General features: G+C 41.5%; 1 protein-coding gene across 1 annotated transcript in view; it reads left to right on the forward strand.

Annotated features, from left to right (window-relative positions):
* The first annotated feature begins 3,454 nt into the window (after window positions 1-3,454).
* RNF144B (ring finger protein 144B) overlaps window positions 3,455-17,620 on the forward strand; it is a 51,905-nt gene continuing 37,739 nt past the window's right edge. Inside the window, exon 1 of the mRNA XM_009273724.2 lies at window positions 3,455-3,751. The gene's annotated coding sequence lies outside the window, so the exon portion shown is untranslated. The remainder of the gene's footprint in view (window positions 3,752-17,620) is intronic.

Here is a 17,620-nt window from a genome sequence, read left to right on the forward strand (position 1 = left end):
TTTTTTTTTTTTTCATAGGAAAATGGGTAATTTGCATGTACAATTAGTGAATTGGATAAAGACACATTTTTCTTAGTTAGGCTCTGGTTTTAGAAAACTTGTTACAAAACCTGTTTTTATTTTACACCTATGGATAGCAATTATTTTTCAGGATATTTGTTTTTTATTACTTGAGAACTGTGAATCAGAGTAGTGAAAATTTCTTTTTTTCCCTCACAGGCTAATCCTAGTTCTTTATGTAGAATTAGAATGAAACTGTTTGTTAGTTATACACTAACTCAGTGTTTTCACTTGCTGTTAATGGTATTCTGTTTGTGGGATGTGAGACATCTTTTCAGTGGTCATGCTATTACTTTTTTACCCACCTACCTCATAAATTAATTAGTAATTTTAGTTAATGCCAGAGTGGCTTAGTCATTTTGTAAGTATTTTGAGTAGCTGCAAGGATGACACAGCAATGTTAGTAATTAACTATGCCAACCTTTGTTCTTATTCTGGCTAGTAACTCAACTAAAAATTCACTGTGATGTTGCATTTTGGCATGTATCACCTCAGAGGCTCAGCCATTGCCCCAGTCCTGGAGTTATAAAAGCGTCAGTTAAGTGTCCAAAAGATTAATTGGACCCTCTCAGTTTTGTGCTTTATATCACTGTTACTGAAGAAGAAAACAAATGGGGAGGGCTTTGCTTGTGCCTTGACTGGCATTGTATGACATTCCGAACTTGTATTTTTTATTTTTTTGTTGGCTCAAAAAGGAAATCAATCAATCTGGGTCAAGAGATTCAGGGATGTGAGCTGGGTAGCAATTTTAGCATGACTCATAACACTTCACAAAATTAGCTTGCCAAGAAGATGTGCTTCTGTGAAACTCTGAAGTACCTGGGCTTGAGGTATAGCTGGAAGAGAAATAATTTTGACAGAAGAGCTCATAACAGTCTAGCTCATGCCTTTTGGTGATGGCAATGGAAAGAATCATCAGTATTAATCATCTCAAGTCCTTATAGCCTGAGCTTTTGCACAGTGCCACGTCACCTTCAGCTCCTCTTTGCTGCGGAGATCCTGGATAAGCACAGAAATAGGGGCGGACGCAGAAGCAAAGATGGAAGCAGGGGAATAGCCAGCTGTCTGTCCACAGAGCATCGGTGAGTGATTGTCCTGCATGTAAATCCAGGGACCATAGTTTAGGATTTGATACTCTAGAAGTGGAGTGCTTGGAACAAGCATGTCTTAACGTTTTCCAGAAAATTAAATGTCTGGAAGAGCATTCATGATGTTTCTCAACAATTCTGTGATGTTTAAGGGAATTAATTTTGCTGCAAGCAGTTTTGCGTGTTTGTGCAGTCGCATTATAACTTTTATGCATAGAGATACATAGTAGAAACCAGATAAAAATATCACGTGGTGTTTACAGCTGAAGTTTCCAGAATTTATCTGCATTTTAATGGACTAATCTAGTTTTCTTAATTTAAAAGAACAGCCCCCCCCCCCCACCACGACAAAAAAACCAAAACCAACAAGCTGGCCTCATCATTTATCTGAAGGAAAGATGATTAGCCTTTATTCACAGTTTTTTCTCTTGACTAGTGGAGGCTACTGCAGTGAAGCTTGTGTTTGTTTCACTGTGCATGCAAGGAGTAAGTACCAAGCGAGATGCTGTTACTGCCTTTGCTACTGGCTGCTCCCCTGCTCTACTTCTGGACATACTGCCCTGCCATTTTCCCTACACCTACATGAGTGACTTGACTTCCTTCATCCTCCCTCTCTCACCACTCTCCTCCTTGAGATAATTGTCCTTTTGCTGTTCAAGTGCTGTGGTGCTGAGCACAGGAGCTGAGAGCAGGAAGATTTTTCTTGCTGCGCTTCATCTGTGGCCTAACAAGTACTCATGTGATGGAGGCAGAGTAGCAAAGGTAGCAGCTGCGGGAAGAAAATACAGGAGCTGGAACAGAGGGAGAGAGAAGAGAGAGGAGGTAGTGAAAAGGCAGTGATAGAGGCTTAAGCTATTTCATACTGGAACAGAAGATGGATAAAAATCTAACCACTGAAGGAGACTCCTTTTCTAATTGTGAAGTTTGACACAGAAGTCCACATTTCCACTACTGCTCTGCAGCCTAAAAAATAGCTCTGAGCTCCAGGTGTTTCTTGAGTACTGCCTAGGATTGGTCGCTGTTGAGGATAAAAGTCTGCTACTGCTAGGAAATGCTCTACTAGCTCAAGTGGCAATATCTGTGACATGGCTCTAGGTTGCTTAATCCTACTGTAATCCTATTGATGGATACCGTAGGGATCAACATGATTCCACATGTTGGAACGGCTGTATTTTTTCTGGTGACTATTCCTTCCCTCCCCAGATATAAAATTGTAGGTAACACCCAATGTCAAATAGATTGATAAAGTTTGTACTTATTCCGAGGGGAAAAGAGTATGTCACGATAATTCAAGCAAAGCTGTAATGCATAGGTGCAAGGAGGCTGAATTAAAGTTGCACGAGCTTTCTGCCTTTTCCTTAAATTAGTCTGATGCAGTATAATTGTCTGAATAGAACTAAAGAGTCAGCTGTGAGTTTCTGTACACCCCAGAAGAAATGCCTATACATCAGTCTTAACAGCACAGTCCTGAAGGCAAAATGCCAGCAATAATTGCATGAAGTACAAAGTAAACTTAGAATCATTGAGGTTGGGAAAAAAAAAACCCAACTTATTTCATCATAAAAAGAAAATTATAGATTAGCATCTATACTTGTTTCTCCCTCTGTTTTTCTGCACCCCCTGCACTCCGATGTTTCTGTACTTTTTATCTGTGGGTGTGGTACCTTTCCTACAGCAGGAAAAGTTCTTGAGGGTTTGGTGTCATGTGGCACAACAATACCTTCTCCTCCTGCTTGGCTGGTGTGAATCACAGCCGTACCTTTGCAGTACAGAACTGTAGAATTACCAGCCCCTCTTGCACACAAGCCCAGCTTAAAGAATCAAAATTTAGCATTGACAGAATAAGCTGAGCACAATCATCATTAAGCATTCAGATTTGAAATTACACTGTTACTTTACTTGTGAGTTTAGATTTTTGCTCCCTTCCCCTCCAACATGAAGAAATCACTTTGCTTTTAGATGACATTTTTTACATGTGGAGATAAGCATAAGCCAGCAATGTTTCAAACATCATCTGCTGGTAGAGCAGCTGCTATACAACTGCTACCCTAAAACAGGTTAAATGGCAATTGGGAGGTTTTTTTATGGGTGTCGCATCTAATGCCTTGCCCCTCTCAGTTTTATCTTGTCAGGGCTCAGATGGGAGTTATAATTAAAAGCAGCACAGATATCCAAATAAGAACGTAGGGTATGCATTGGCTGGAAGCTGACAGGGTTTAAGTAATCACCTGCAGTTGAATTGAGACTCGGATGGGAAGTAGGAAGTGCTGTACTCAAGCTTCCTGTATAAATAAATGCAGCTTTCCCACAGCTACTGCATACAAGCTGTGACGTGCTTTTAAGATATAATGGCAGCATGCTCTTAATAGCAGGGAGGGGATGACTTATCAGAGTGGCAAAGGGGCTGGGAGGCAAGTCCTGCTGCAGTCCTAAAAAGTGTACAGCTGTCAGATACCCAGAGAAGAGGAAGGGTGTGCGAGAGCAACCGTTCCTGGTTGCGAGCTTCAGGGGTTTGTGACATCGTGGTTCTTGGGAACGCTGGAATCTGAGTGCAGCTACTGAAAAGTCACACAGCTGGCAGTGAATGCTACTCTCCTTTCAAGGTATGTTGGAATACAGCTTTCTGCCTATTTTTTTCCTTAAAAGCAAAGGATACCCTGAAAACAAGAGAAAGCCAGCATTTGCTTCTAATGGAAGAAAGCAGAAAAGGCTTAGTTAAAAAAAGGTAAGAACTAGAATGATTAAAGAGCTAAAATAAATGTTATTTGTGGTTTGGCTAAAATCAAACTGTGTGGCGCTTAGAGCTGAGGCAAAAAGGAAGTCTTGGAGTCCCGACTATTAAAGGCACAGAAAATAAAATAGACATCAAGTACTTCTGAAAAGGGTGAAATTACTTTTGTCAGTGTAACTTTTAAAGAAATATCTGTGTGAAGTGTTTGAAAGTGCTGCAGTATTGGGACATATCTGTGTGGAAAGCAGTTGCTAAGATGGCATACTGTCAGTCATATATCTTAGTTTATATACAAGAACTCCCTTCATACTGAAAACACATCTGATTAAGCTGGAGGGAGCCGGAATTTAAAATACAGAGATTTTCTCCTGGTTTAAAGGCATTTCTTCTGCCACAGTCTCGTACAGCTGGTATTGTGAAGGAAAAATATGCTGATCTGTATTATAAGTGTTAATGTACACTTCTAATCTGTTCAGGGTTTAGGGTTATGTGGTTTACATAAGCACATACTAAATATACAATACATTTGTTTTCTAGTTTGCATTTTTTAAATTTTTTTACACTAAGAACAGAAAATTGCATTTACTGGTATGTTTGCACTGCTTTCTCTTTCTCAGCATAAGGCTTTCTCAGTACAAAGCTGCTTAGGTAATGAAGATGTTTCAGTCTGGCTTATTATAAAGCTCTTTTTTTTCTGTAATACAAAGGCACTCTGCTTCCTTACTGTATACGGCAGTATCAAATATGCTCCTTCAGAGAGCACTGTAAGTAGTAAAATATTTAGGATGACTATAGTTAAAGAAGCATTACAGGGTGACTTCCCATCCTCTTGGTAAATAGACACTGAATGCTTTTAAGAAGTAAATTTTAGCAGAGATACAGGCTGTGACTGAAATACCCCCATGCAGCTTTATAACTGACTGCGAGCAGGCACAGCAACATGACATGGGCTACACTCAGCCTGGAGGGCAAGTGGTCTCAGTTAAGGGCAAGCGCTGGGTTTGGGATACCAGCATTTCTGGAAACAGAAGTTTCAAAATCTTGTCCTTAAATATTTTCCAAAACAAATATATTGACCCAATTCTTGTCCTGTTTAGGACTTGTCTGTGCCTGAATGTGAGTGGGTGTATGGGTTGTTGTCATAGCATGAAAGTGGCTGAAATCCTTCCCTCAGTGAACATAAGCTATGTTGGAAAAAATACAGCACATTGAAAAGGGGATGGCTGCAATTATGCTCCCCAAAGTAATGCTTTAGATTATGGATTGAGAGGAGTGTGTTTGCAGAGTGTCTAAAGCTGTGGTAAAGTGGGAGGTATTCCTTCAAAATAAACTGGAGCTATTCCGGAGCCAAGCCAGCATGATGAGAATCAGACTCCTTTTCTCCCATGCGTCTTGCTGTCCGATGGGTGTATTTAACACGAAGTGCTGTCTGCTCATACAAGGACACAGAAACCTCCCTACACTGCACGTAGGAATAGCATTTGGCAACCTGGTATAGTTTCTGTTCCCCGTGCTGAGCTATATCCTGTGTGTTCCTCGCTGATAGTCACGGTCTTCTTTCCCACAGATGGTGACATTTTGGTGATTTTGTTTGTGTGGTGGTATCCTTTGGAGCAAAAGTTAATAATATAAACAGCAAACAGTATGGAGTTGTTTCTCTCTAGCTAGGTTCATGGATTACACTATATTCTCTAAATGCTTCATAAGCTTTGCAGAAATAAATAAACAGTGTGGAAGTGGTTATCTGGCCTTTCCCTTCTGTTGGAGGAGGAAAGTATGTACTTGCCCATATTATCATCTTAAGTTTAAAATGCAACTGTGAAAAGCAGCAAGTCACTTTACAGGAAAACAAGCTGCTCTAATACTTAACCCGGTTCCCAGTTCATTAGTATTCCTCTGATGGTATCTGTGGTATAAGTCTGAGCCCTGTGCCTGCAATCCACCCTGTCCAGACAGTTCAGTGACTTTTGGTGGTGAGGCCCAGTGGAGTGTATTGCTTTGATGTGTAGCTCAAAAAACCGCTGTAGACTTGCTGTCCCTCTTCTTGAGTGGGGAGTTTTCTTGAATGTGTCTGAAACTACACAATGCCTATAGAGTGTACGTATCAGATCCATAAATATCTCCTGGGCTAGTAGTACTGTGACATCTGAGACCATAATTACAGCTCCGGGCCCATGGATGTCACAAGCACACGTGAACAAAATACTGGGGCAGGCTGCCAGTGTCACTGTGAACTGGGTCCATCGGACCTCCTTGCATGTACCAAAGCAGACATTGCCTTCAGCTTCATGAGGCTGAAAACGATTCTGGATCTGTCCTCTTTCTCTGCATATTTGCCGGGAGGTGGGTACGGTTCCCTCCTCTCCCTCTGGCTTCCCATGCCAAAGCCCAGTCCTGTGTAATACACTTCAGAAATTCTCTTTGTTACCCAACAGCCAGGAATAACCCTACATTCATTCCATCTCAAAATTAATCTTCTTTTTGCTTATGAAGGGGAACGTTGAACAAACTGAAAAAGAACAGATCCAAAGGGAAAGACAGCAATGATATTAAGCTCAGCCTCTAGCATTTTGTATTTCTGCTGAAGCACAGCTGAGCTCCAGCGCTAGACTATGAGCCTTCTCACTTGATAGAGAGAAGTACAGGTCTGAGGGCCATCGTACACTGCAAATTTACCCAGTCTTGGACAAATATTTACGGAGATGCTTGTGCCAAATAACTTTGTGCTGATCAGTAAGAAAATAGTGTTCAGCAGTCTTTCTCTGTGTCTCTTGTAAATGGTTTCAGCTCAGTGGGAACTGAGTGGGCATTACATTCATAAAGTAGATCATTGCTAGCAGATACTAAAACACTCATAAAAAAAAAAAAAGATAGTATCTCAAATTACAAAGGACCTCATCCTTCATTTCCTGCTGAAGTGGGACTTTTCCAACTCCTAGTCTTCCAGGGAGGAGCAGAGGTGCTGAGTAGAAATTTCTAGGCTTGAGAGCATGACTAGGTTAACTGCATTGCAAACACACTTTCAAATAAAAAAATGTAGCTATATAAAAACCATTTTGTTGATGCAGCTTCCTAGATCTCTTTTATGTGTTGATACTTGCGCACAATGACATAAGTGTTCCCCATTTCTGGTTCCTCTTATTCTATTATAATAAAGAAAAAATGTTGTGGGTTGCCCAAGACCTGGGTGGTTTTTTACTGTATTTCTAGGGGAATCTGCTCAGCCTCCAAGGGAAAATCAGCTTACCTGATTCTTTGAATGTCCTTGGTGCCTGCAAGTACAGTTTTGACTTCGGTGGAGTTTGGGCTATTCGACTACAGGACCTACGAGCATCCTTGTGCCTCATGTTTCCAAGTGAGTCAGTGTCTCTGGAGTCCCAAAGGCAGCCAGCACCAGGCACAGCGATTTGGGACATGTGTATCTGGCTCCTGCTACAGAATGGTTAACCTCTCTAAGTAAGGCAGTCCTCTGAAGGACCCCTTCCCCTCTGAAGTCAAGGGACTGTTTGTTTAAATTGTTTATATAAAACCTAATGAGAAATTCTGTACCTGTCTGACAGACTTCAAAGACCATAAATAAGGGCAATTGGGTGAGTCAGAGTGGGGCTACCAGAATTGGGACTTGATAAGGTGTATTTTTTGGTATTGGTCTGGAGCTGTTATCAGTGAAGATGGTGAAGTCAAGACGTGCTGTTCATGAAAGCTATAGCCAGCATGTTGCTGTGGAAAAGTCCAGGTTGTGAGCGTGAGTTCATGCATGCTAGAACACATCCCCTGCATGGAGCTTCTTCCTGTGCGCTAGAGCTTGTTGTAGACACAACCATCATGGGGAGTTGTTCTACATGCTTTTTGTCTGAAGGAGAGATGAGAGATGCTGATTAGGAGACAAACAGAGTACAGAATTACTTTTTGCTAGAAGGAAAAAAATACCATTTTCCTTCATGCTCATGTTTCTCCCCTTTAATTGAGAATGTCAGTATTTGTGTCTGTTACAAGCTTCTCTGCCTTTCACTTTGTTGTAATAATGAGGAGAGGAGGGAAAGTATAAGACGTGAGTCATTACCCAAAGAGTGGACGCTGTCTGGGTGTCTGACAGAAGCTTTGATATTCATGTTTGGTTATACAAACTATTGTATTTTCAGACTGCCAGGGAGTAAATGTGCAGATCTGAAAACGTTTATGTGCTCTATATGTTTGCAAAAAGGAAAAACCATTGCAACAGAAGAGCTGTTTCTCTGTGTTCAGGGACTGAAACGGGTCCTTCAAGGCTACCTCTACTTGTGCTTGTATGTATTATATGTTGCTGTGGCTTAGGGGTGAATTCCTTGCTCGTGTACATATAGCTGCAAATCATTCAAAATTGCGTGCTCTAAACTCCTATGTACATAGAAGGAAAAACACATTTCATGACAGCTAGTATATAGGCTAATCATTTGCATGCAAAGAAAATTCCAGGATTAAGTAGAAGCTGTGACGTGCAGGCTGACCCTCCTTATGTCTGAGCAGTAGATGGGAAAGTTCATGTGCTTAATTTTGTGCCTGTGCTTAATTTTGGAAGCGTTCTGGTGGGTGGAGGTGGGGAGATGATGAAGGAAAACAAGCTGGTCTTCCCCCCTCCAAAAAAAGAAGGTTACAAAGATGTAGTCAGTGGAGAAAACTAGCTGGTCCTGTGGGCGGTTTAGCATTGCACTCACTTGAAGCTTTTTCACAGCAGTGGACCCTCAGCTGACCACTGATCCTGGAACCCTTCCCAATGGGCTTTCCCCATGGTAGGGCTAAGATAACATCCGTGGGGCCAGCAATAACTTGCTTGCTGAAGTTTTGCGCAATGGAGAGGATGCAATCTTGCACCCTCCTGACCTCTTCACAGTTGCACTGATGGGTTCCGTGGTGGGGAATCTCCATCACAGTCTCCGGGGAGGATTTGTGGGAAAGGCAATCATGCCCTTTGCCTGGAGTGGAGTAAAAGACAGACAGACAGACAGACAGACACACACACACACACACATATGTGTGTGTGTAATTTAGCCGATACTACTTTAAGGACATGTGTTTTTTCGATTGGTCAATGCTTTTATTGCAAATACCCAAGCAGTGTACATGGCTTGACCAGTTTCAAGCCCCTTGTTGACTTAGCTTCCCCCATTTTGGGAGAATGGGACAACAAATGAGGGAAACATGCAGTTGCAGGGAGAGGAGCAGAGAAGGAGTCGAGAATTCTTGCCATAGCTTCTTTTCCTAATTACTTAACAATGAGGACAAAATGCCTATTTGAGGAGCATTAGTTGTCATGGTCATAATTAAAAGACCAGCTAGCAGAAGGATATCTTTAGAAAGGTTACTGTAACATTGTCACCCTATAGTATAGTAAGTCTATGAGTTCCTTTAGTGCTGTGTTCTAGATACTAATTTTTCTGAGTGTTTGGGAAGTGGGGCAGCTTCTTTCAGCTGTTCCTAGTTGTTTATCTTTGCACACATAAGCAGGTCCATTGGAGCCATTGGAAGCACTCCCGCTGTCAGGGCTTTGACTTCATGGCTAAGATCACGTAGAGACTAGCCGGTGGTTAATAGATATTAAGGCTCTTGAGGCTGAAATCTTGTATGTTTACAGGTTGCTGTTCTCCTTTGAAATTATTTCTGTAATGAAGGTTGAAATTTGGAATTGGAGTGAGGGAATGATGAATGCAGACTTCTAACTGCATTTGATGTACACTTCTGCTTTATGATATGTCTTGTAGTACCATTTGGATTTCTAAGTAGTTGCATAGAGCCCCTGAGAAACTAACTGTGTTCCCTGTGCTTGACACTTTACAGGCAAAAACTTTCTTGTGAGTACTTAGAGCCTGAAACACAGAGGCAGAAGGTGGATGCAGAGAGTCAGGTGGGAGAGGGCAGGGCAGCAATGAGACAATATTGCATCGCATGAATTTCTAAGCAGTTGCATAGAGCCCCTGAGAAACTGTGTTCCCTGTGCTTGACACTGTACAGGCAAAAACTTTCTTGTGAGTACTTAGAGCCTGAAACACAGAGGCAGAAGGTGGATGCAGAGAGTCAGGTGGGAGAGGGCAGGGCAGCAATGAGACAATATTGCATCGCATGATAGACAGTGTTATGAGCCAAGCTGCTGCGAAGTTTTTTGACTCAAATTTAAGAAAATGTCATATTTGTCTTATATAGTTAATAAGATGCAGAGCAAAATAGATCATGCTCTGTTAAAAGTGTTTATTTATAAAAGTGGGAGTATATAGGTGATTTAAAAATATGTAGCTGTTATAGTTAGTCAAGAGCATAAGACTAATTGTAGTTGAAGCTATTATTGTTATTCCAGCATAGTTTGCAACTTCTGTTCGGTAGCAGGTACGGGAAGCCTATCAGAGGTTAGAGGTGTCCCATATTCGCATCCTGATTGATGGGGCGGGCACCATGGGGCTCCTTTGCGCTGGGGCAGCAGACAATGTGGAAGGAATCGCCTGCAGCAGAACTCCTCCCAGGAGCTATCTCCCAGCATGCCGGGCTCATTGCTCTTCGCGTGCATGGGCTGGAAAAGAGGGAGAGCAAATGTGGATATTGAGAGGACAAGCGGAGAGAAGCTCAGTTAGGGGATTGTTACTGGAGTTTACTTCTCTTTTTCGCCTCTGCAGATCTGGCCAGAGCTGGGACTCTTTCAGTGCTCTGTCTTTTCCTCATCTCCAGTTGCAGCTGACTTTGGTAGGGCTCGTTGAGTAGCTGGCAGAGGAGTGGTTTAGGGATACACTGTGATTAGTTTAATAACCAGTTGCAAGAAGCAGTAGTAATTACTTCAGTAAATGCATGTGTTTAGTTTCAAAACAACCTGCTCATGTCTGGGTCCAAACCTCTGCTATTGCTTCTTAATGACTGTATTGTTTCTTGTCAAACTCCAGTATAGTCAGTAGCTATTCATGTTGTTTTCTTAATGGAAAGTGCTTATATTAGCGATAGTGACTTCCCCAAGGTCTAATCCTCAGATTTGACTTCCAGTCTTTGATTTACTGAATGTCATTGTAGCTAAGACTTGAAAGTTACCACTGGGTAGTGTGTCCCCCCAGCTTTCTAAGTCATTGAGACGTATTTGGATCAAGGGCAGTTTTCAATGTTTTACCTGTTTTATCTTGGTTACCTTGAACAGCGTGTTTCTTCTATAATAATGGGCAGCATATTTGACTGTAAGGTTAGATAGGGACAAATTAAAACATTATACTTATTAGTTTTATTCACTGAGCAGTCACAGAAAAATTGTTACAAAAGGAAAATGAACTTATTCTTTGATTCCTGTTGATGTAAATCTAAAGTTGTGTGAAAGTGCTTTTCGATGCTTGTAGCGAACAAAGATTGTAGGACCATAGTCTTGCAAGTTTGCAGTTTTCTTGGCCTGACAAAATGAAATTAGAGATGTTAAAGGTATCATTGCAAGCACTGAAAAAAACATTTCTGAGATCATCCTTTCTAAAAATAAATACCTAATATGTGTTAATTTTTTTCAGTAGATGGTGTTCAGTAAATTTTTATAGTGTATGGTGTTTTTGCAGAATTCAGTGGAGGATCAATTTCATTGTTTCGGTCAGCTGAGTTGTTCTTTGGCTTCTGGCAAACTCTGCACACTTCCCTTGGCCCTAAGAAGTTTCTTGCTGTCACTTTCGAGGCCTGGCTTTGTGTCATGTCTCCACTTGCCTTGACCTGCTTGCCTTGCAGTCAGGACGCTGCTTGCTCCAAACACAGCATTGGCTGCTCTGAAAAAGGAGCCATCTCCAGCCAGAGGAGCCCAACAGCCCAGTTAGTTTCTTCTTAGCAGAAGAGTACATACTATGAACAAACAGAGAAAGTTGGTCCCTCTGTCAAATAACATTCCATTGCTTTCACTTTAACAATGCGTGTTTACAAATATCTTCTAAAAGTTCTTGATGTTAGAACAGGCCAATGTCACAAATATCTTCTGAACACGCCCTATCTGTAAACATTCCAGCTCAAGGAGTTAACATATCTCAAGGTTTTGTTATGCGATTAACAAAAATAAACATTTTTTTTCTGTGTCAAAGGCAAATTGTTACATCTGACTTCCTATTCCTGTTTCAGCTGAGACAGCTAGCCAAGTTGTCAACCCATTTGACCTCCCAAAAGCTCAATTCCTTTTTACTTAGTAGATGCTACAGTTACCAAAAGCCTTCATGTGGTCAGAAAGGAAGACCTATCATTTGCTTTTGTCATTAACGTCATGAAGAGTGTGTTTTTATTTAATAGTGGTATATTACCTCTTGTCAACAGGAAGTTAAAAGTAAAGTGCATCGAACTAGTTTGGGTGGAAATTCCTTGTAGCTTAGCATTAACAGATGTTGCATAGTGTCATCAAGAATGGGGGGTGTTATTTAGATAAGCGTTAGAGTCTAATCTTACCCTGGTAACCAATACTTGGAATTCCATTTGGTATAATTTTGTTGTTTCAATGTGTTTTGGAAATATTTGGAAATGTTTGATGCCAAAATACGCAGTTTGCCTGTTTCACTGCATTTTGTACTGATCAACTTTCTTTAGCTCTGTGACTGCCAGGGCGAACAAAAAACTTTCGGGGAATCCTGCTACTGACTGCCTGCAGGACCAGACGTATCATCATAGCCTGCTGCCTGTGGCCAGCATCGTCACGCTGCGCAGGCATAGTAAGTTTGATACATCTGGGTCATCCCAAATTTGATGCCCACAGGCCTGCCCAGGGCTCACATCCAGTAGATCTGGTGCAAGGAGCTATGGCTTTCCAGCCTGCCAGTGTTGACAGAGCTGTATCCTGAACTTGGATATGTCCTAGTTCAAGCACGGTTCCAGCAGAACTGGGTGAAGGTGGTGGCTTCTGCGACACGATGGTCTGACCTGATTCCATGCAGAAGGGCTTACTCCCGTCCTCATGGATTCAAGTTATATTGCCATTGTGTGGCTCCTGTCAGTATTGAAAAGAGACGAAGACCATGTTTTGATTATGCATTTCAGTTTAGTAACAGGCTGCATTACTTCTTTTTCAGTCTTCATGTTTTTATCTTTAAGTGATCAGAAAGTGCTTTTCCTAGCTGACTGTCAGCTGGGAGTAGCAGCATTTATTTCACCATTAGCTATTAGATTCCCTTTTCTTGGACTCCCCAGCTTTTTAGGAATGGAAGGGGGAAAAGCCCACTTTTTTTCCCCTCGCTTATTCTAAAGCAGTATTGCAAGGAAACACATAAAGGATTCGCATAGTTGCAAAAAGTCACATCTGTTTTGGAAAAAAAAAAAAATTGTTTGTTATATTCAGTTAATATCCATGGTCGTCTTGCAAAAAATCTCCCTGAGGACATAGTGATGTAGGGTTGCTAGAAGTTACTGCGAAGAACTGGTGTTCTAAAATCTCAAAGTTATTCATGGTATTACAGTACAGTAGAGATGTTACCCAACAAGTGTACTCTCAAAGACTTGCGGAGACTGATTTACCTGTGCCCTAATGATGTTTTGATTTATAAGAATGATTGGAAATTATTGGGTGCATGTGAGATTTGGGAAGCCGTTCAATGTGTGTTTTAGGCATCCTAAAGTGCTGGTATAAAAATGCCTTACAGGAAGCTAGATGATATTCTTAATTAGTGCAGTCTGTCCCTTACATTTTTTTTTTTGTGCAAGAGGCTTCCCACTCACTACATTCCTTTCAAAGTATTTGATATATTTATTTTTTGGTTGCTGTATGATATGAAAATACTCCATACAGCCAGTGCTTCTTGATCAGCAGCCCAAGGGCTCTTTTTTTTTCCACGCATTCCAATGAAAACAAGTGAGAGAAATCGCCTTCGGTGTGTTCTCATGTACCAGACAGCACGTTTACTTAGGCTGCTAGTTCTTTAAACAAGTTTTCTTAAAATAAAAATTTTACAGTGCAGAAAGCTGTCTGTAATACTAGACATTTGACTTTTCTTAAGACCTGCTCAAAGAGAACAGATACTGAAATACTTCTATTCTCTCTAATGCTTCGGCTTGGTAGCATATTATGGTAATCCAGAAATGGGTTTTCCTTGTACATGCATGTAATCAAGTCATTGGCTTGCTCGCTGTGTTAAGGCACAGATGTAATACAGTAATTCTGAATATATTAAAAATGTATTTAAAATTAGACCTTCTATTTGTGGATCTGGTTGCTTTTTTTTGACACCACAATTTCAGAAAAACTAAGTACTTGTTTAATGTGTTCATATCTCATTGCAATAAAGCAAAATAGTCAGGCTTTGATACACAGGAGCTCTTAAATATATGATTAAATGTCCTTCTTGAAGATGAAGGCTTTCCTGAATTGGAGCTTTAATCATATGTTTTACAGTCTTACTGAATCACTGCTTGGTAAGTAATGCTGTATGGACTAGATAGGTAGCTCTGTGTAGCCAGTGCATATCAAAAGAAGGAGAAATTAATGCATTGTGGTTTAGTGGTCAGTCTGTTAGACCACAGAAGTACTAGTATGCTTGATTCAGACTAATTCTTTGTGCAGAGCTGTTGAGTTTAAAAAAGCAGCCTTAGAAGTGAATTTTGAATAACATTGTCTTGAGAGAGTTGGGACAGCTAAGGACTTGTAACCAAAACTGGTAATGATGGGGTTTTGCTGAAGTTGATAGAAATGTGGGTTTCTGACAGCTGTCTTCACATGTCCTAATTTCATACCTCAGTTTATATCTTCTATGATCTGACCCCGTTATCTTAGTACCACTCTGTTATATTTTTAAAATCTTTCTATAATTATTCTTTTTCTCTGAGGGCCTGATTTTTAGCATTGGTTTTGAACACTTGTATTTTTCAGGTAGTTTTCTTTTTCTATTTTATTTTTTAAGGGGGGAACCTTAGTTACAGGAAACAACAGAAGCCTGAGCTGAACAATGTCAAAACAGGTTTTTATATGGCATTGAAGTCATTTCATAATGGGTGGAGTACTTAAAAAGTCTCTAGGGCATGAGAAACAATTACAGTGCTTGCAAATGTTTCTTCAAGAAAGTTCAGTGAATACCTGGTACACTAAGTAGGAGCTTAGCACAGGTGCTGTGAGCACTTTCGTTTTGATACTAAAATGTTTTCTGTAAAATGGGGAAGTGCTATCTTACATGTTAGACCCACACATGATCTTAAACGTAACCCCAACCTCTTTACGATCCCGCCATGTGTATGAAAGTCCATGCCTGGGTGCTGGTTTATGGCAAGCCTGGGCAGATGCTGGGCTAGAGGGGACTGCCAGGGCTCACCCTGCCCCACAGGATGGGCTCAGGCTCACACCAGCCCACAGGGAAAAACACATAAAGGACCCTTTTTATTCCATTAATGTTTCCTGGAGCAATGTGTCTCATGTTTGTACATTTCTTGACTTCCTTTAAACTCCGAATTCAGCTAAAAGCATACAGCTCTACTAACTTCAGCAGAATTGTTTGTAAACACAAGGCTTGAAGTACCTTCTCCAAGAACTCTGTTGTTGCTATTGGATGCAGCATGTGAAAAATGAAAGGATGACTTACGGTGCTGAATACAATCCATTCATTCTCCTCCAGCTTCAGTGCAGAAGGCTTTCATGATTTTATGTGATGTTTCTAAGTGGTGAAAGTCACATTCAGACACATTTTTTTAGCTAAGTACAGTGACTTGATTGCAGGCACACAGACAATGTCCTTCTGATGTTGCAGCTCAGGAGACTGCCTGGCTTGTTTGCTCTATCACATATACAGAGTAACTTTTGTTCTTTGAGCCTGGTAATCTTGGTTTGAGGCACCTGGGCAGACTCAAGTGAGCCTTTGTATGATTGTAACAAGGATGTTACCTTACAATGCATGCTCACAGGCAAAGTTTCAGCCCTAGGTTGCATCAATTTTTAACAGTTCTGTGGAGCTGTGGTGGCTTGACCTTGGCTGGCTGCCAGACACCCACCCAGCTGCTCTCTCACTCCCACTTCAGGGAGTTCATAGTTTACACTTCAGGACACTAATATCAAGGTTTGCAACGGGTACCTGTCTAGAAGCAGGCACAGCAGATATCTGCTGTTAGGAAGTTGTTTCCAAAGCCAGACACCAGACACTGTGGTGTCAGGAGGCCCTGAAGGCAGGTAAGTTCTGTACTCCTTCCTCCAGTGCTTTTGTTGTGTTTTTCATATTTTGCTCTAAATCTCCACTGCTTTCGTGTTAGTGTTTCTGCTTGTACTTATCCTTCCCACCCCCCGAGCCCTTTCTCTTTCCGCTTTGAGCACGCTCTAATGTTTTCTTGCTTATGGATAGTGTTGAGACATTTCAGTGCTACGTGAAAGCGCAAAGCTTTGTCACCTCCCAGAGACAAAGCAGAAGTGTCCGCAAGCAGATGAATGAAACGGAGAAGTTGGCAGGTCTGAGTGCTCAGCAAACTGTGGTCCTGGTGACTGTGCAGTTTACGCCCTCCTAGGACTGACCCCATACAGCTCGCTCACATTCATTCAGACTTTCTGGTCCTGCCTTAACCTATGGCATCAACACCGTTAGTGTCAGAGCCAGGGAAGGATGAGTCTTCCCAACAGTCCTTCTTCCTTATAAGGTGGGCAGCCTACAATTTGAGGAAATACGTCCCATTTCCTGGAAATTCTGTGCAATGTAAAAGGAGTATGATCTGTGTGTTTGTGTGTGCATGTACGTGGCTGATAGAATTATGTAAAAAAAATTGGATCTTTACAGTTCATGAGAGTTTACGCCCGCTGGGGCCAGTTTGACCCTTTCTTGCCACCAATTTATGCTGGTGCAGAATTTAGTCTATTATGTTCCTCTGGGTTAGAGTGTCCTTGACATCTGTTCATCCTTATTCCACAGCATCTCATGGAGCCTGTGTTGCTGTTCAGTGGAGGTTTTTGTGAGGAGTTAGGTGCTGTATTCTGGTTTCAGTGATGCATTTCTTGCTTTATTTGGGATTCTATCCTATATGGGTCATTTGTGTTTGTAAGCACGAAAGGGAAGATCTTACTGCTTAGAAATGTATTTTATTTATATGAGGGTCCATTTTTTTTCAGAGACTTTCCATTTACTTTTATTTCAGGTCACTTTTATTAATAAAACCAAATATAGAATGGTCTTTTCCTCTTTGTCCTCAACTCATTCTTCAGTGACTCCCTCTTCCTCTGCACAACACATACATCCAAGGTGTTTTGTTTTCAACCTAAACTGTTGGCCACTCACTTGCAGTTACAGTAGGAATTTTAATCCACTGTAAAGAGAACTAATGAATGTATAATTAACTAATGACAGTCTGTGGGACTAAGCCTAGCAAAGTGAAAGCCATAAAAATTCGAAGCAACTGAGGTGGAGCTTCACGGCTTCACTGCAGCGTATGGAAAAGTCAGTTCTGCCAGGGTAGTAAAGTTGAGGAGATTGTTTGACAGCTTGGGAGAGGACAATGCACCTGGATGTGTTGGGAAAGAATAGAAGGAGTAGAGGGTGAGAACCAGAGGAAGACGCGTGTCTTTCTCTCCCCATCATTTCCACCATCTGATCTGATCATGGGAATGAACCTCCTCCGCAGGCCTGATTTCTCTTCAGAGCCCAGCTGCTGTTGGATGGGGCTACCCTCCTCCGTAACCATTAACTCTTCCCCCTGCATGCTTCCCTTGGCAGCAGTAGCAGAAGTCACAATTCTAGTAGGCAGAAGCAGACACCAGCTGGTTGGGTTGCTCTGGGAAAAGGAGCGGGCCAAGTAGGCCATGCATCTGCTCCCTGTTTGACGGGCAGGT

This window comes from Aptenodytes forsteri, unplaced genomic scaffold (assembly GCF_000699145.1).
Source record: "Aptenodytes forsteri isolate BGI_AS27 unplaced genomic scaffold, ASM69914v1 Scaffold63, whole genome shotgun sequence".
Classification (NCBI taxonomy): domain Eukaryota; kingdom Metazoa; phylum Chordata; class Aves; order Sphenisciformes; family Spheniscidae; genus Aptenodytes; species Aptenodytes forsteri.